Here is a 19,943-nt window from a genome sequence, read left to right as displayed (position 1 = left end):
TTGTTAGATACGGGGCATTAAGGGGTACGGTGCAAAACCTGTTCCAATTATTTTGTGCTGTCTCCCTGATACAACCACGGCCCGAACAGTCTTATTCGATATTCAAATGAGAGGTGATGATGTGGAGTCAGACAACTGTCCTGGTAGATTCTAAATTCAAGAGTGAGAAAGCAATAGGTGAGGGAAAGGAAAAAATATTATGACGGAGGAGGGAACATTTTAAAAACATAGAGGTGAATTTCCAGAGCGGGATCTGGACAGGGTGTATTCTAAGCTTGTTTTTTTTCAGAAGAACTGGGGACCTAAAGCAGCAAACAAAACTGGAATAAAACCAGAACATTTGAGAAATTTGCAAAGAGCCACTAATGTTGAGAATTGCGTCATGCACACAGAACCAACCCGTGCTGATTTTCCTCATTCACTGACTTGGATTTATTCCAGATTCCAAATAGGCCTCCCTCTCATTTTCATTATCTTCCTAAGAAGAAGTTCTTGACCTCTTGAGACCAAGAGCTGAACATGTGATGCACCGAGTGCAAGGACCTGTATTCTTTGTGGATTGACTCATATTTTAACAAACATGCACAATAGAAAAATTTGAAATTATACAACCTTATGATGTCTCTTACACACCCGAGAGTGCTTCATTCAGACTGCACTGGAGAAATTTGTTAACTGTTACATGGGTAAATGTGACACCCATTTTAAACAAAGCAAAAGCCCACAAACATCAACTAAACAATTCATCTGTTTTCTGAGGTACTGGCTAAGGGAAGAATATTCACTAGAACACTGAGAGAATTCTGATCATCTATGAAAAAAACATACTGCGGTTCTAAAATTCATGGAATATTAGTGTACAGATGTAATGGAGTAGATTATCCAGGCCCTCGCAGGAATTCTTCTTCTTGATATTTTAGTGGAGGATTAGTATTTTCAGTGGGAAAAGACAGACAAATGTCTGAAGCTTAATACCCTTCAGTGTAAGTTCAGGAATTATTATTTTACTTTATTTGAACAATTATTATAAGATCAGCCATCTGATCACAGCTTGAACTAAGCTGAAGTGATTTGAGGTAAGGCTTATATAAGTCCAAGTACATTTATTTTGTGAAACATTTTGGAACAATAATTTTTAACCTTAAATGAAGAACATTGCTTTCTGATTGACAAGTTAATAGTAATGGCAGCATTAGCTGTCACAACTCACAACCGACAATGTAATCAGCAAATGTTGAACATCCACCTCAAAGACATCAATTTTTCATTTGTATATGAAGCATATTGAAAGTGTTATGTAAATTAAATATATTTAAAGTCAGTTACATAATTTCCATCAAATCTCCTTATTTCAGACTTGCATTCGTCCCCCTTTCCCTAGAAAAATAATGGGCACAATTCAACATTTAAAAAAGACTGAGTCCTGTTTTGGGCGCGAAGAGTCAGGTGTTTCTCAGAGCCTGCAGCATCGAGAACGACCCCATTATTAAACGGTACCCTATATTTTGGGGGGGCCTCTGTGGGGAACGCCTCACCAAGGCCGCCACTTACATTAATTTCAGGAAGAGATTGGGGTGCCATTTGTAAATGCCTAAACCCCCAGCCCAGCATCCGGACCCCCCCAACACCCCAATTTACTGATTTAGGAGGAACTAGAAATCCCAATTCCTGGCACAGGAAACATGGCATTCAGGTACTGCCAGCCTGGCAGTGCCCCAGTCAGCCTGACTGAGCCACATGGCCACCCGGCTGATGTTCGATCAATAATCCAGAAGCGAGATTGGAGGACAATTGAAGGCTTTATTGGACTAGATGTTTCCCCCAGCAGCGCAGACACAGAATGCAGCTGCTAGGGAGACACAGGCTCTTATACTCCGCCTTACTGGGCGGAACCAGCAGGCAGGCTTCACCAATGAAATAGCAGTCTCAGGTACCTCCCACACCTATGGTCTGACAGCATCAACCTGGGTACCGTAATACCCCTGATACTGACAACCACGTTCACCCCCTGTTAAAAAAAAGAGTCCGGCGGGGATGGTGTCCTCGCGTTATACAGTGGTAGAGGTTGAGGTTATGGTGGTACCCAGTATACATTAGCACACTGCTTTGCCTCGTTACATGTCGCAACTATTTACAGTATTTATTTACAGTCAGAATGAAGCAATTAGTCGATCGGGGGCCCTGGTCGTCCTCTGCGATCGTCGCAGCTTCGGCGGTGATGCAGGTGGCGTCTCGGGCATCCGTTGGCTCCGGGAGCGTGGCTTCGGCTTCTTCAGCGGCTTCATCACCCCTAGAAGGGACCAATGGGAGGACCAATCCACCTAGGAAGGGGGCGGCTGTGGGGTGTGCTGGTGGGAGGGAGGGTGGGGTCGGTGGTGGGGGTGTGGGTGGGGATCCAGTGGGCGCCTAGACCCGTAGGGAGACCGAATCCTGTCGATCGTCGGGGTACGCCACGTAGGCGTATTGAGTGTTAGCGTGAAGGAGGTGGACCCTCTTGACCAATGGGTCCGACTTGTGCGCCCGCACGTGTTTGCAGAGCAGGTTGGGTCCAGGAGCTGCCAGCCAGGTTGGGAGTGAGGTCCCAGTGGAGGACTTCCTAGGGAAGACAAGAAGGCGTTTGTGAGGTGTTTGGTTGGTCATGGTACACAGCAGTGGTCGAATGGAGTGGGGAGCATCCGGGAGGATCTCCTGCCAGTGGGAGACTGGGAGATTCCAGGACCGTAGGGCCATTGGGACAGTCTTCCAGACCGTTCCATTCTCCCTCTCTACCTGTCCGTTTCCCCGGGGGTTGTAACTGGTCATCCTGCTTGAGGCAATGCCCTTGCTGAGCAGGAATTGACGCAGTTCGTCGCTCATGAAGGAGGACCCCCTATCGCTGTGTATGTAGGCACGGAAACAAAACAGCGTAAAGATACTGTGGAGGGCTTTTATGACGGTGGCTGCGGTCATGTCGGCGCAGGGGATGGCGAATGGGAACCGGGAGTACTCGTCAATCACATTCAGGAAGTACGTGTTGCGGTCGGTGGAGGGGAGGGGCCCTTTGAAGTTCATACTGAGGCGTTCAAAGGGATGGGAAGCCTTTATCAGGTGCGCTTTCTCTGGCCTGTAGAAGTGCGGCTTGCACTCCGCGCAGATTTGGCAATTCCTGGTGGCGGTCCTGACCTCCTCGATGGAGTAGGGCAGGTTGCGGGTCTTAATGAAATGGAAGAATCGAGTGACCCCTGGGTGGCAGAGGTCCGCGTGGAGGGCCCGGAGGCGGTCCACTTGTGCATTGGCACATGTGCCGCGGGATAGGGCATCAGGAGGCATGTTTAGCTTCCCGGGACGATACAAGATCTCAGATTTGTAGGTGGAGAGTTCGATCCTCCACCGTAAGATCTTATCATTCTTTATCTTGCCCCGCTGTGCATTATCGAACATGAAAGTAACCGACCGTTGGTCAGTGAGGAGAGTGAATCTGTTGCCGGCCAGGTAATACCTCCAGCTTCTACTATGGCCTGGGCCTCATTTTCAACGGAGGAATGGCGGATTTCTGAAGCGTGGAGGCTGCATGAGAAGAAGGCCACAGGTCTGCCCGCTTGGTTGAAGGGGGCCGCCAGAGCTACGTCGGACGCGTCGCTCTTGACTTGGAAGGGAAGAAATTCATCGATTGCATGCATCGTGGCCTTTGCAATGTCCGCTTTGATGTGGCTGAAGGCCTGGCGGGCCCCTGCCGACAGGGGAAAAAACGTGGATTGAATTAGTGGGCGGGCCTTGTCCGCATAGTTCGGGACCCACTGGGCATAATATGAAAAAAATCCCAGGCAGCTTTTCAGGGCCTTGGAGCAGTGGGGGAGGGGAAACTCCATGAGGGGGTGCATGCGTTTGTGATCTGGGCCTATAACTCCATCATGCACTACGTAGCCGAGGATGGCTAGACGGTTGGTGCTGAACACGCATTTGTGCTTGTTGTAGGTTAGATTAAGGATTTTGCGGTATGGAGGAATTTTTGGAAGTTGGTGCCATGGTCCTGCTGGTCGTGGCCGCAGATGGTGACGTTATCGAGGTACGGAAACGTGGTCCGCAAACCATACCGGTTAACCATTCAGTCCATCTCCCGTTGGAAGACCAAGACACCATTTGTGACACCGAAGGGAACCCTTAGGAAGTGGTAGAGCCGCCCATCTGCTTCGAATGCGGTGTATTTGCTGTCGCTAGGGCGGATAGGGAGCTGATGGTAGGCGGATTTTAGATCCACCGTGGAAAAGACCTTGTATTGTGCAATCTGATTGACCAGATCAGATATGCGGGGAAGGGGGTACGCATCGAGTTGCGTATACCTGTTGATGGTCTGACTATAATCGATGATCATCCTATGCTTCTCCCCGGTCTTTACAACCATTACTTGAGCTCTCCAGGGACTGTTGCTAGCCTCAATAATACCTTCCTTCAGTAACCCTGGACTTCCGATCTAATGAAGGTCCGGTCCTGGGCACTGTACCGTCTGCTCCTGGTAGCGCCGGGTTTGCAATCTGGGGTGAGGTTCGCAAAAAGAGAAGGCGGATCGACCTTGAGAGGCTGCAGACAGTGAGGAGGGGTATAGGGCCACGGAATTTAAAGGTTAAACTCTGGAGGTTACATTGGAAATCTAACCCAAGGAGCGTGGTAGCGCAGAAGTGAGGGAGGACGTAGAGGTGGAAATTTTTTAATTCCTTTCCCTGGACCGTGAGGTTCACTACGCAGAACCCTTTGATCTCTACAGAGTGAGACCCAGAGGCCAGGGAGATTTTTTGGTTAACTGGGTGGATGGGAAGAGAACAGCGCCTTACCGCGTTGGGGTGTATGAAGCTCTCTGTGCTCCTGGAGACGATCAGGCAGGATGTTTTGTGCCCATTGATGAGCACAGTCGTCATCGTGGTCGAGAGCATTCGGGGCCGAGACTGGTCCAGGGTCACCGAGGGAAGTCGCGGCAAAAGTTGGAGGTTTTCCTCAGGCGGTGTGTGGTCATCCGAATCGGGGTCCTGAGACTCCACCCAACATGGAGGTGCCCACTGGTAGCACATGGCTGGGGGTGTGCAAGATGGTGGCGCCCATCCGTCGCACGTGGTCCCTGGGGAACAAGATGGCGGCGCCCGGGGCCTGCACGTTGCTCTGGAAAAGGAAGATGGCGGCGCCCGCTGATCGCACGTGGCTCGTGGAGAGAGTTGGGGTGGCAGTCTCGGTTCTCCGCGGCGACCGCCCAGGCCTGGCATATCGCCACGAAATGGCCCTTTTTGCCGCACCCTTTGCAGGTGGAGGAGCAGGCCAGGCACGCTGCCGGCATTGGCTTGCCCGCAAAAATAGCAGCGGGGCCCCCCCCGGGGTTGCCTGGTAGTCGCGCAGCACAAGCTTGTGGGGGGATGCATCGGAGTCGGCCGCGGGGGGGGGTTCCATGCTGCCCAAGGGGCTGCCGTGCGGTCAGGGACGTACGCGCAGGCGTTTCGGGAGGCCACATCCAGGGAGCTAGCAAGGGACCGTGCCTCCTTGAGGCCTAGTGTCTCTTTTTCTAGCAGCCGCTGGCAGATTTGGGAGGACAGCATACCTGCAACGAATGTGTCCTGGATCAAAAGTTATGTGTGGTCGCTGGCTGAAACTTGCGGGCAGTCACAGTTCCTACCTAACACCAGGAGCACACGGTAGAATTCCTCCAGCGATTCCCTGGGGATTTGTCGCCTCGTAGCTAGCAGATGTCAGGCGTAGACCTGGTTTACTGGACGAATATAGTGTCCTTTCAGCAGGGTCATTGTGGCCTCGAAATCGTCCGCGTCCTCGATGAGGGTGTAGATCTCTGGGCTCACCCTTGAGTGGAGAACTTGCAGTTTCTGGTCCTCCGTAGGTGCAGTCGTGGCCGTCCTGAGGTACCCTTTGAAGCACGCCAGCCAGTGTTTGAAGGTTGCCGCTGAGTTTGCCACGTGGGGGCTGAGTTGCAGACACTCCGGCTTGATTCGGAGCTCCATTCTTTAAAATCTAGTCCAATAAATTGATGTTCGATCAATAACTCCAGAAGCGAGATTGGATGACAATTGAAGGTTTTGTTGGACTAGATGTTTCCCCCAGCAGCGCAGGTACAGAATGCAGCTGCTGGGGAGACACAGGCTCTTATACTCCACCTTACTGGGCGGAACCAGCAGGCAGGCTTAACCAATGAAATAGCAGCCTCCGGTACCGCCCACACCAATGGTCTTACAGCATTATTCAGGGTACCATAATACCCCTAATACCGACTACCACACCGGCACTGCCAGGGTGCCTGGGTAGCACACAGGGTATTAGGGCTCCAGGGCACCACTCTGCCCAGAGCCCGACCACCTGGGGCCTTCCGAACGCCCCCAAGTGCTGTTATGCTTGGTCCACATTTGTGGAAACCAAAGCTAAACGGCACCAAGGCGAGGTACCCAAGGCATGGGCATTCGAACCTGGGTCTTGGGATATTCCGGCACTGACATTTCCAATTCACCTAACAAGCACATCTTTAGGGACTTGTGGGAAGAAACCTGAGCACCCGGAGGAAACCCGAGCAGACATGGGGAGAATGTGCAGACTCCGCACAGACAGTGACCCAAGCGGGAATCAAACCTGGGAACCTGGTGCTGTGAAGCAACCACTGCTAACCACTGTGCTACCATGCCACCCTAATGTATGAAAAGATGTGAAGAGATCAGATCAGCCCATAAAAGGGTCATTTAAGAGTCTGATAACAGCGGGGAAGAAGCTGTTTTTGAATCTGTTAGTGTGTGTTCAGACTTTTGTATCTCCTGCCCAATGGAAGAAGTTGGAAGAGTGAGTAAGCCGGGAAGGAGGGGTCTTTGATTATGCTGCCCACTTTTCCCTGGCAGCGGGAGGTGTAGATAGAGTCAATGGATGGGAGGCAGGTTTGTGTGATGGACTGGGTGGTGTTCACGACTCTCTGTAGTTTCTTACGGTCTTGGGCCAAGCAGTTGCCATACCAGGCTGTGATGCAGCCAGATAGGATGCTTTCTACGGTGCACCTGTAAAAGTTGGTAGGAGTCAATGTGAACATGCCGAATTTCCTTAGTTTCCTGAGGAAGTATAGGCGCTGGTGGGTTTTCTTGGTGGTAGTGTCGACGTGGGTGGACCAGAACAGATTGTTGGTGATGTGCACACCTAGGAATTTGAATCTGCTAACCATCTCCAGCTCGGCACCATTGATGCTGACAGGGGTGTATACAATACTTTGCTTCCTGAAGTCAATGACCAGCTCTTTAGATTTGCTGACATTGAGGGATAGATTGGTGTCGTTACACCACTCCACGAGGTTCTCTACCTCCCTCCTGTATTCTGACTCATCGCTGTTCGAGATCTGATGCACTATGGTCGTGTTGTCAGCAAATTTGTAGATGGAGTTGAGCTAAATTTTGCCACGCAGTCGTGTGTGTATAGGGAATGCAGCAGAGGGCTAAGTACGCAGCCTTGCGGGGTCCTGGTATTGAGGACTATTGTGGAGGAGGTGTTGTTGTTTATTCTTACTGATCGTGGTCTGTGGGTCAGAAAGTCGATGATCCAGTTGCAGAGTGATGAGCCAAGTCCTAGATTTTGGAGCTTTGATATGAGCTTGGCTGGGATTATGATGTTGAAGGCGGAGCAGTTGTCAATAAATAGGAGTCTGATGTAGGAGTCTTTGTTGTCGAGATGCCCTAGGGATGATGTAGGGCCAGGGAGATGGTGCCTGCTGTAGACCGGTTGTGGCAGTATGCGAATTGCAGTGGATCTCGGCATTCTGGGGGTATGGAGTTGATGTGCCTCATGACCAACCTCTCAAAGAACTTCATTACGATCGATGTCAAGGCCACCAGACGATAGTCATTGAGGCACGTTGCCTGGTTCTTCTTTGATAGTGGTCTTCATGAAGCAGGTGGGGACCTCGGAATGGAGTAGGGAGAGGTTTGATTCCCGGTTTGGGAACCTGTCTTTGTGGAGTTTGCAGGTTCTCCCTGTGTCTGCATGGGTTTTCTCCGGGTGCTCTGGTTTCCTCTTGCAGTCCAAAGAAAATAGAACATAGAACATACAGTGCAGAAGGAGGCCATTCGGCCCATCGAGTCTGCACCGACCCACTTAAGCCCTCACTTCCACCCTGTCACCGTAACCCAATAACCCCTCCTAACTTTTTTGGTCACTAAGGACAATTTATCATGGCCAATCCACCTAACCTGCACGTCGTTGGACTGTGGGAGGAAACCGGAGCACCCGGAGGAAACCCACGCAGACACGGGGAGAACATGCAGACTCCGCACAGACAGTGACCCAAGCCGGGAATCGAAACTGGGACCCTGGCGCTGAGGTAGCAACAGTGCTATCCACTTGTGCTACCGTGCTGCCCAAACATGTGCAGGTGGATTGGCCATGATAAACTGCCCTTAGTGTCAAAAAAATTATAGCTGGGGCTACTGGGTTATGGGGATAGGGTGGAGGAGTGGGCTTAAGTAGGGTGCTCTTTCCAAGAGCTGGTGCAGACTCGATGGGCTGAATGGCCTCCTTCTGCACTGTAAATGCTATGATTCTATGAGGTTGAAGATGTCCACGAACACATTTGCCAGCTGGTCAATGCAGGATCTGAGTGCACGACCAGGGACCCCGTCTAAACCCGTCATCTTCCAAGAGTTCACTTTCAAGAAGGTCGGTCTGACTTCGGAAGCTGTGATGGTGGGTATGGATGTGTCCGGGGATGCTGGGGCAGTCGACAGCGGTTTGATGGTTTCCTGCTCAAACTGAGCACAGAATGCATTGAGTTCACTGGGGAAGGGTGCGCTGCTGCCAGAGATTCTACTTGTTGTGTCATATAATTTGGAATAACACAAGCTGCCACTTGATGCAGTTTTGAGTACAAAGGACAAAGAACAAAGAAAAGTACAGCACAGGAACAGGCCCTTCGGCCCTCCATGCCTGTGCCGACCATGCTGCCCGTCTAAACTAAAATCTTCTACACTTCCTGGGTCCGTATCCCTCTACTCCCATCCTATTCATGTATTTGTCAAGATGCCCCTTAAATGTCACTATCGTCCCTGCTTCCAACACCTCCTCCAGCAGCGGGTTCCAGGCACCCACTACCCTCTGTGTAAAAAACTTGTCTCCTACATCTCCTCTAAACCTTGCCCCTCTCACCTTAAACCTATGCCCCCTAGTAATTGCCCCCTCTACCCTGGGAAAAAGCCTCTGACTATCCACTCTGTCTATGTCCCTCATAATTTTGTAGACCTCTATCAGGTCGCCCCTCAACCTCCGTTGTTCCAGTGAGAACAAACCGAGTTTATTCAACCGCTCCTCATAGCTAATGCCCTCCATTCCAGGCAACATTCTGGTAACCCTCTTCTGCATCTCTTCTGCACCCTCTCTAAAGCCTCCACATCCTTCTGGTAGTGTGGAAACCAGAATTGAACACTATACCCAAGTGTGGCCTAACTAAGGTTCTATACAGCTGCAACATGACTTGCCAATCTTATATTCAATGCCCCAGCCAATGAAGGCAAGCATGCCGTATGCCTTCTTGACTACCTTCTCCACCTGTGTTGCCCCTTTCAGGGACCTGTACACCTAGATCTCTCTGACTGTCAATACACTTGAGGGTTCTACCATTCACTGTATATTCCCTACCTGCATTAGACATTCCAAAATGCATTACCTCTCATTTGACCGGATTAAACTCCATTTGCCATCTCTCTGCCCAAGTCGCCAAACGATCTAAATCCTGCTGTATCCTCTGACAGTCCTCATCGCTATCCGCAATTCCACCAACCTTTGTGTCGTCTGCACACTTACTAATCAGACCAGTTACATTTTCCTCCAAATCATTTGTATATACTACAAACAGCAAAGGTCCCAGCACTGATCCCTGTGGATCACCACTAGTCACAGCCCTCCAATCAGAAAAGCACCCTTCCATTGCTACTCTCTGCCTTCTATGACCTAGCCAGTCCTGTATCCATCTTGCCAGCTCACCCCTGATCCCGTGTGACTTCACCTTTTGTACCAGTCTGCCATGAAGGACCTTGTCAAAGGCCTTGCTGAAGTCCATATAGACAACACCCACTGCCCTACCTGCATCAATCATCTTTGTGACCTCTTCGAAAAACTCTATCAAGTTAGTGAGACACGACCTCCCCTTCACAAAACCATGCTGCCTCTCGCTAATACGTCCATTTGCTTCCAAATGGGAGGAGATCCTGTCTCGAAGAATTCTCTCCAGTAATTTCCCTACCACTGCATAAGGCTCACCGGCCTGTAGTTCCCTGGATTATTCTTGCTACCCTTCTTAAACAGAGGAACAACATTGGCTATTCTCCAGTTCTCCGGGACATCACCTGAAGACAGTGAGGATCCAAAGATTTCTGTCAAGGCCTCAGCAATTTCCTCTCTAGCCTCCTTCAGTATTCTGGGGTAGATCCCATCAGGCCCTGGGGACTTATCTATCTTAATATTTTCAAGATGCCCAACACCTCTTCTTTTTGGTTCTCAATGTGACCCAGGCTATCTACACATCCTTCTGCAGACTCAACATCCACCAATTCCTTCTCTTTGGTGAATACTGATGCAAAGTATTCATTTCGTACCTTGCCCATTTCCTCTGGTTCCACACATAGATTCCCTTGCCTATCCTTCAGTGGGCCAACCCTTTCCCTGGCTACCCTCTTGCTTTTTATGTATGTATAAAAAGCCTTAGGATTTTCCTTAACCCTATTTGCCAATGACTTTTTGTGACCCCTTTTAGCCTTCCTGGCTCCTTGCTTAAGTTCCTTCCTACTTTCCTTATATTCCACATAGGCTTCGTCTGTTCCCAGCCTTCTAGCCCTGACAAATGCCTCATTTTTCTTTTTGACGAGGCCGACAATATCTCTCGTTATCCAAGGTTCCTGAAATTTGCCGTATTTATCCTTCTTCCGCACAGGAACAAGAGGGCAGCACGGCAGCATTGTGGATAGCCCAATTGCTTCACAGCTCCAGGGTCCCAGGTTCGATTCCGGCTTGGGTCTCTGTCTGTGCGGAGTCTGCCCATCCTCCCCATGTGTGTGTGGGTTTCCTCCGGGTGCTCCAGTTTCCTCCCACAGACCAAAGATGTGCAGGTTAGGTGGATTGGCCATGATAAATTCCCCTTGGTGTCCAAAATTTCCCTGAGTGTTGGGTGGGGTTAATGGGTTATGGGGAAAGGGTGGAGGTGTTGACCTTGGGTAGGGTGCTCTTTCCAAGAGCCGGTGCAGACTCGATGGGCCGAATGGCCTCCTTCTGCACTGTAAATTCTATGTATGCCGGTCCTGAATTCCTTTCAACTGACATTTGAAAGCCTCCCACATGTCAGATGTTGATTTACCCTCAAACATCCACCCCCAATCTAGGTTCTGCAGTTCCCACCTAAAATTGTTATAATTAGCCTTCCCCCAATTTAGCACATTCACCCCAGGACCACTCTTATCCTTGTCCACCAGCACTTTAAAACTTACTGAATTGTGGTCACTGTTCCCGAAATGCTCCCCGACTGAAACTTCTACCACCTGGCCGGGCTCATTCCCCAATACCAGGTCCAGTACAGCCCCTTCCCTAGTTGGACTATCTACATATTGTTTTAACAAGCCCTCCTGGATGCTCCTTACAAACTCTGCCCCGTCCAAGCCCCTAGCACTAAGTGAGTCCCAGTCAATATTGGGGAAGTTGAAGTCTCCCATCACAACAACCCTGTTGTTTTTACTCTTTTCCAAAATCTGTCTACCTATCTGCTCCTCTATCTCCTGCTGGCTGTTGGGAGGCCTATAGTAAACCCCAACATTGTGACTGCACCCTTCTTATTCCTGATCTCTACCCATATAGCCTCACTGCCCTCTGAGGTGTCCTCCCGTAGTACAGCTGTGATATTCTCCCTAACCAGTAGCGCAACTCCGTCACCCTTTTACATCCCCCTCTATCCCGCCTGAAACATCTAAATCCTGGAACGTTTAGCTGCCAATCCTGTCCTTCCCTCAACCAGGTCTCTGTAATGGCAACAACATCATAGTTCCAAGTACTAATCCAAGCTCTAAGTTCATCTGCCTTACCCGTAATACTTCTTGCATTAAAACATATGCACTTCAGGCCACCAGACCCGCTGTTTTCAGCAACATCTCCCTGTCTGCTCCTCCTGAAAGCCATACTGGCCCTATTCCCTAGTTCTCCCTCAATGCTTTCACCTTCTGACCTATTGCTCCGGTACCCACCCCCCTGCCATACTAGTTTAAACCCTCCCGTGTGACACTAGCAAACCTCGCGGCCAGGTGTTGCTCTTAATTTTAAACTTAGTTTAATTGCTCTTGTTCTATCACCTTTGCTCTTGAGTCACCAGGTATCTTCCTGATACCGCCACGTGGTTCAAGTCCGAGTAATGATCAATAATCCAACACACCGCTTAGTAAGAGTTAAATCAACGCACATTTATTATATACAGTAATCAATACTTATACATAAATTCTACTTCTAAGCTACTTCCTACAACTAACAGGCCAATACTTAACTTTGGAAATGGCCCACCAGGTCAGGGAAACGAATGGCCTTTCGTATGGGTTCTGAGCCTGCGGGATTCGAAGCTGGTACAGATCGATAGCTAGGAGCGCCTATCTCGTAGCGAGAGCGTTGAAGTCAGACTTACGATTTGAGCGGTTGTTGCAGAAGGTCAGCAGAAGGGTGCAGAGGGGTGCAGAAGGGTCGATTTGAACTTGGACGCTATTCTTATAGTCCCCAGGGGCTTCCCGCTTTTTGGGGCGGGCCCTGTACCTGGTTCCAAGTGATTGGACTTCATCCCAATCACTTGGTTCGATATTGTCCAATGCTGGAGGCTGTTTAGCACAGGGCTAAATCACTGGCTTTGAAAGCAGACCAAGGCAGGCCAGCAGCACGGTTCAATTCCCGTACTAGCCTTCCCGAACAGGCGCCGGAATGTGGCGACTAGGGGCTTTTCAGAGTAACTTCATTTGAAGCCTACTTGTGACAATAAGCGATTTTCATTTCATTTCATTCCTTGATCGATGGGTGGTTTTGGGGTGGTCATTCACCTCTCTTTGTGTAGGCTCCTGCTGGCGCCGGAAAGTCTGGGTTGGCTTTGTGTGTCTAATTTGTTGCACATTGTTCCCGGGGATTGCTAATTAATATTCAGATGGCTGGTGTTTTGTGATGCTGATGGCTGCAGGTATCGATTCTGTCTGGCCTCCCCAGAGGCTAATACACAGTTTTACCTGCAGCTGCTTGTTTGAGTCCTGTTGGCTGATTTTCCCATCAGCCTTTTCCGTTCGCCATTTTAAATCGGGGTTAGCCATTCTAAATCGGGAGTTAGCCATTTTAACTGGCTACACAGGATATTTATGCCTCTCCAGTTTAGATGCAACCCGTCCTTCTTATACAGGTCACACCTGGCCCGGAAGTGCTCCCAGTGGTCCCGATAACGGAAATCCTCCTTCCTACACCTGCTGTTTAGCCACGTGTTTAGCTGCTCTATCTTCCTATTTCTAGCCTCTCTGGCATGTGGCACAGGGAGTAATCCCGAGATAACAACCCTAGAGGTCCTGTCTTTTAACTTTCTGCCTAGCTCCCTGAACTCCTGCTGCAGGACCTCATGCCCCTTCCTGCCTATGTCGTTAGTGCCAATATGTACAATGACCTCTGCCTGTTTGCCCTCTCCCTTAAGGATGCCCGCTACCCGTTCTGAGACATCCTGGACCCTGGCACCAGGGAGGCAACATACCATCCTGAAGTCTCTTTCACGTACACAGAAGCGCGTTTCTGTGCCCCTGACTATAGAGTCCCCTATGACTATTGCTCTTCCGCGCTTTGACCCTCCCTGCTGAACATCAGAGCCAGCCGTCGTGCTACTGCTCTGGCTGCTGCTGTTTTCCCCTGATCGGGTATCCCCCCCGACCATATCCAAAGGGGTATACCTGTTTGAGAGGGGGACAACCACAGGGGATTCCTGCACTGACTGCCTGCCCCTTCTGGTGGTCACCCATTTCTCTGCCTGCACCTTGGGTGTGACCACATTTATATAACTGCTATCTATGACGCTTTCCGCCACCTGCATGCTCCTAAGTGCATCCAACTGCTACTCCAACCGAACCATGCGGTCTGTGAGGAGCTCCAGTTGGGTGCACTTTTTGCAGATGAAGCAATCCGGGACGCTGGAAGCCTCCCGGACCTGCCACATCTCACAGTCAGATCACTGCACCCCTCTAATTAATATTGCGTTAATTAATTAGTGAATTAAAATAGTAAAAGATGCTCCAGACTTTGAAGTGAGTTCAACGTGTTTATTGAACTATTAACACAGTTCTCAAATGAGTTTGACTCTCTGCTAATCTAACTGTAGTAACTCAGTCTAACTGAGCCTGCCTTGCTCTAAGCCCCGTGCTGGGGTGTGATGCTGCTGATCAACCCTGTCTCACTCTGTAGATGTTGGTCCGTGGAAAGAGGCAGGGTGTGAGTGCCTCATCCCTTTTATAGTGAGATACCACCCCTGAGTGTCCTGGCTGCTTGTGATGAACGGTTACTGCCTTATCATCATGTAAGGTGATGTCCCCTTTTAGACCAGGCTTGGAACCCTGGGGACTCCGCCTCTGGCTCCACCCATCTGGGAGCCATTCATAAAGGCCTGCCTCATGGTCTGTATAGCAGTCAGCTCTCGTCCAAATCTGTAGCATAGATATTAGCCTAATAAAGCCTTCTTTACAGTTTAATCTCTAAGCATCATTATTGAGGGTACCTCACTGCTCATTGGTCGTGTCCTATTCTGTGTGTTTGCATATCATGACATCTACCCTTTTTTAATGTTTTGTTGGCATATGTGAATGTATTTACATGTGAATGAGTCTGTCTAACGTGACTGACGGAGGACGACAGAACAGAGCAAACAAAACAAATGTTCACACGTCCAGTCCCTGAGGCTTGCGTCTGATCCAGGTTGACCGCAGGAGAGGTGGCGGAGGGGACGACGGCACCTTGACAGGCGGGATGGAAGCCTGACTGGTGGCCTCGTGGTGCGAGGTATCAGGAGGTGGCAATTCAACATATCGAAATGGAGGAGAAAGTGGTTGTGGGCAGGCAACTTTGTGCAGTGCCCGTCGATTCCGTCGCACGATGGAGCCATCAGCCATCCGTACAACAAAAGAGCGGGGCGCGGCCTATCGAACAACGACAGCCGGGGCAGACCACCCACCATCCGGTATCTTGATCCTGACAGTGTCTGCCGGGGATAGCACGGCCAGATCGGTGGCATGGACATCATAGCCCTGCTTTTGACGGTCTCTGAGCTTCTGCATCTTCTGCAGCACCAGGAGGTGATCCAGGTTGGGCAGGCGTATGGCTGGAAGCGTCGTCCGCAGGTCCCTGTTCATCAGGAGTTGAGCCGGCAACAGGCCAGAGGACAATGGAATCGCCCTGTACGCGAGCAGTGCAAGGTGTAAGTCGGAAGCAGAGTCCGCGGCCTTGCAGATGAGCTGTTTCACAATGTGCACCCCTTTCTCGACTTTTCCATTGGACTGCGGATAGTGCGGACTGGAGGTGACATGCTGGAAATTGTATGACCTGGCAAACGTGGACCATTCTCGACTGGTAAAGCATGGGCCATTGTCGCTCATGCCGGTGATTGGGATGCCATGCCTTGAGAACGTCTCCTTACAGGCTTTGATGATGGTCCGAGAGGTGAGGTCCAGGAGCTTCACACCTCAGGGTAATTCGAGAAATAGTCGATGATCAATACGTAGTCACGACCATTCGCATGAAAGAGGTCGATGCCAACCTTGGACCATGGAGAGGTCACTATGTCATGCTGTTGGAGCGTCTCCTTGCTCTGCGCTGGCTGGAACCGCTGACAGGTAGCACAGTTCAGGACCATGTTTGTGATGTCCTGGCTGATACCGGGCCAGTAGACAGCTTGCCGGGCTCTGCGTCTGCACTTCTCGACGCCCAGATGTCCCTCATGAATCTGGCGCACCACCAAGCTCTGGAGATTGAGTGGAATGACAATCCTGTCCAGCTTGAGGAGGATACCGTCAGGTCGTCCTTCACATTGTAAAATTGTGGGCACTGCTCTTTCTGCCAGCCATTGGTGATGTTGTGGATGACGCGCTGCTTGGCTGTCTCATCACAGATGAGAACTACCTTCTCATCTGTCGCCGGGAGAGTGCTAGCACACAGCTGCACCTACGATTCGATGTGCTGGATGATCTCCAGCGGCTCACTGGGCGAGGTGACGGAGCGGGACAATGCATCAGCGATGATGAGCTGCTTGCCAGGTGTGTACACCAAGTTGGACTGATACCGCCTAAGTTTAAGCAGGATTCTCTGCAACCGAGGCGTCAGGTCGTTCAGGTCCTTGTGGATGATGTGGATCAGAGGCCTACGATCTGTTGCGACAGTGAATGTCGGCAGGCTGTAGACATAATCATGAAATTTGAGGATGCCAGTGAGAAGACCCAAACACTCCTTCTCAATCTGTGCATATCTGGTTTCAGTGGGCGTCATTGCCCTTGATGCGTAGGCTACTAGTGCCCAGGGTGATGTGTCATCTCGTTGAAGCAACACCGCACCGATGCCATCCTGACTCGCATCTGTGGATATCTTAGTCTCCTGGTCTGGGTCGAAGAATGCCAGGACTGGTGCAGTGGTGAGCTTGGCTTTCAGCTCCAGCCACTCTGTCTGGTGTGCCACCTTCCACTCAAAGGCAGTTGACTTTTTCACCAGGTTGTGTAGGGCCGTAGTGTGTGTGGTCATGTTTGAAATGAAAACTGACCATACCCAAGAAGCGCAGCACTGCCTTTTTGTCCTCGGGGACCTTCATCACCTCGATGGCCTTGATTTTGTCTGCGTCCGGGCGCACAGCAGGCTGTGAGATCTGGTCGCCTAGGAACTTGAGCATCGATGTGCAAAACAACATTTGGACCTGTTTAACTTTAGGCCGTACATGGCAGAATACCTTCTGGAGACGGGGCACATGTTCTTCAGGGTCCGTGGACCATATGATGATGTCGTCCATGTACACACGAACCCCTTCAATGCCTTCCATCATCTGCTCCATGATGCGATGGAATATCTCTGATGCCAAGATGATGCCAAATGGCATGCGATTGTAGCAGTATCTGCCAAAAGGCGTGTTGAAGGTGCAGAGCCTGTCATAATATGCAGCCATGCACATCATGAGGTAAAAACAGGCAGTGACAGACACCCAGGTTAGCCAATCAATATACAGGAAAGAACACAACAAATCACCAGACAGAACACCAGAGGGAGGCTTCCAACTATAAAACACACGAGGCATCAGCACTCCGCCTCTTTCCACTGGTGACAACTGTAGTGACAGTCAGGGTGTATATATCAGTCAGCACCTTCTACACGTGGATCAGAGCTAGCCTGGTCTAGTAAGATAGAGTTCGTACACTTAGAGTAGTAGAGTGTCAACCCACAGCCAGCTGTGTGCATTGTTACAGAAGTTCAATAAATCGTATTGAACCAACGCCTACGTTTGGTGTATGCTTTACCGTTCATCTGCATCCTGTTGCAGTCCGTGTTACCCCAGGGAGAATAACACAACAGAGCCTTCTGCTGGACTCTTCCAGCTGGATTTGCCAAAACCACTGTGATGCATCCAATTTGGTGAAGAAGCACGCGTGTGCCATCTCACTTGTGAGTTCCTCCCGCTTCGGGATGGGGTAGTCTTCCCGTACGATATTCTTATTGAGATCCTTGGGATCAATGCAGATGCGCAGGTCCCCCGAAGGCTTCTTTACGCACACCATCGAGCTGACCCAGTCAGTCGGTTTGGTGACCTTGAATATGATGCCTTTTTGCTGAAGATCCTTGAGCTGTGCCTTCAGGCGCTCTCTCAGTGGAGCAGGGTCTCATCGTGGTGCGTGGACCACTGGCTTGGCATCAGGTCGTAGCAGAATCTTGTATCGATACGGCAGCGTGCCCATCCCATGTAACACATCTGGGCGAGGATGTCGTCGATTCCGGCCTGAAGATCCATATGGGAGGATGTCGTGGTGTAAACCCTTTGAATGAGGTTCAGCTGCTTGCAGGCGTGCGCACCTAGCAGGGATGCCCTGTCCAGCTTAACAATTTCAAAGCGTAACCGTGCTTGTGTGTGTCGGTTGGATACGTGCAGATGGCAGGATCCCAGTGCCGTGATGGCATTCCCGTTGTAATCCAGGAGCTTGCAGGCACTGGAAGGACCGTGGGGGGCTTCTTAATGCGTCTGAAGTCTGCCTGTGAGAGGAGGTTGGCAGAGGCACCTCTGTCCATCTTGAACTGGATGGGGCAGTGGTTGGCCTTCATCACTGCTCGCCATTCGTCCTCGGAATCCACATCTAGGATTGATTGGGCTTGCGATGTGTCTGGTGTGGCATATTCACACTTTGTAATAATGCCCACACGGTAGGCGTTGTCCAGGTATTCATCATCTGGATCCGTTGCACTGCCGGGATCAGAACCCTGTAGGTTTCGTTGCACACTCCAGATGCGCCGCTGTTGGAATTGGGAGCGCTGGCTCCTGACTGGTGGTGCAGATCTGCACAGGGCTGCATAGTGGCCTGGCTTCCCGCAGTTTAAAAAGTGTCTGCCTCTTGCAGAACAGTGTTTCTTTAAATGGGCGGTGCCACATAAGAACATAAGAACATAAGAACTAGGAGCAGGAGTAGGCCATCTGGCCCCTCGAGCCTGCTCCACCATTCAATGAGACCATGGCTGATCTTTTGTGGACTCTGCTCCACTTTCCGGACCGAACACCATAACCCTTAATCCCTTTATTCTTCAAAAAACTATCTATCTTTATCTTAAAAACATTTAATGAAGGAGCCTCTACTGCTTCACTGGGCAAGGAATTCCATAGATTTCACAGTTCGAACACGTCATGACGTCGGCGTCCTGACACTCCGTGTGTCGTTGCACCTGCGCAGTGCAGGTTTCGGCCGCTTCGTTATCCCGTTCGCATCGCGCATGCGTCAGGCCCCGGGAAGAGCGTGCAAAATGGCCGCTTTCGGCAATGTTGACGCACTGCATCCGGGAGATCGCCTGAACACTCTCCACCTCTTGGGAAGCTAGTTTATAATTTTCTGCCATTTTGTACTGGGAATGGCGATTTTTAGCATGTTCATGCACTGCGCATGTTTCAATCGCGACTGGCAGGGTCATATGCTTGATCTTCAGTAACTGCTCTCTCAGAGGATCAGAGTGAACTCCAAAAATGCTTTGGTCTCTGATCACGGAGTCAGTGATATCACCTAAGTTGCAGGATTGCGCTAGCAGTCTAAGGTTAGTTAAATATGCGTTGAAGGATTCGTCTTTACCTTGCAATCGTTGCTCGAATATGTAGCGCTCGAAGATTTTGTTGGTGTCCATCTCACAGCGGCTGTCAAACTTGTCCAGGATGGTCTGAAACTTTGTCTTGTCCTGGCCTTCGGCGAAGTGAAAGGAGTTGAATATTTCCAAGGCGTGATCACCCGCTGTGGTGAGGAGAAGAGCTATCTTCCGTGCATCAGACTCACCATTGAGGTCTGATGTTTCTACGTAAAGCTGAAATTTCTGCTTGAATGTCCGCCAGTTGGCACTGAGATTGCCGGAGGTCCTGAGCTGGTGAGGAGCCTGAATCTTTCCCATTGTGCCGGTATACATTTGCTGGTCGTCACCGATCTTGCTGAGTTGAACTAACTAGATTGAACAGACTCCTGGTATCATGTTGTGTTATGTAATTTGGAATAACACAAGCTGCCACTTGATGCAGTTTTGAATAAAAGATGCTCCAGACTTTGAAGTGAGTTCAATGTGTTTTATTGAACTATTAGCACAATTCTCAATGAGTTCGACTCTCTGCTAATCTAAATGTAGTAACTCAGTCTAACTGAACCAGCCTTGCTCTAAGTCACGTGCTGGGGTGTGATGCTGAGGATACACCCTGTCTCACTCTGTAG

The sequence above is a fragment of the Scyliorhinus torazame genome, chromosome 15, assembly GCF_047496885.1.
Source record: "Scyliorhinus torazame isolate Kashiwa2021f chromosome 15, sScyTor2.1, whole genome shotgun sequence".
Classification (NCBI taxonomy): Eukaryota; Metazoa; Chordata; class Chondrichthyes; order Carcharhiniformes; family Scyliorhinidae; genus Scyliorhinus; species Scyliorhinus torazame.
Note: the sequence above shows the minus strand (reverse complement) of the source record.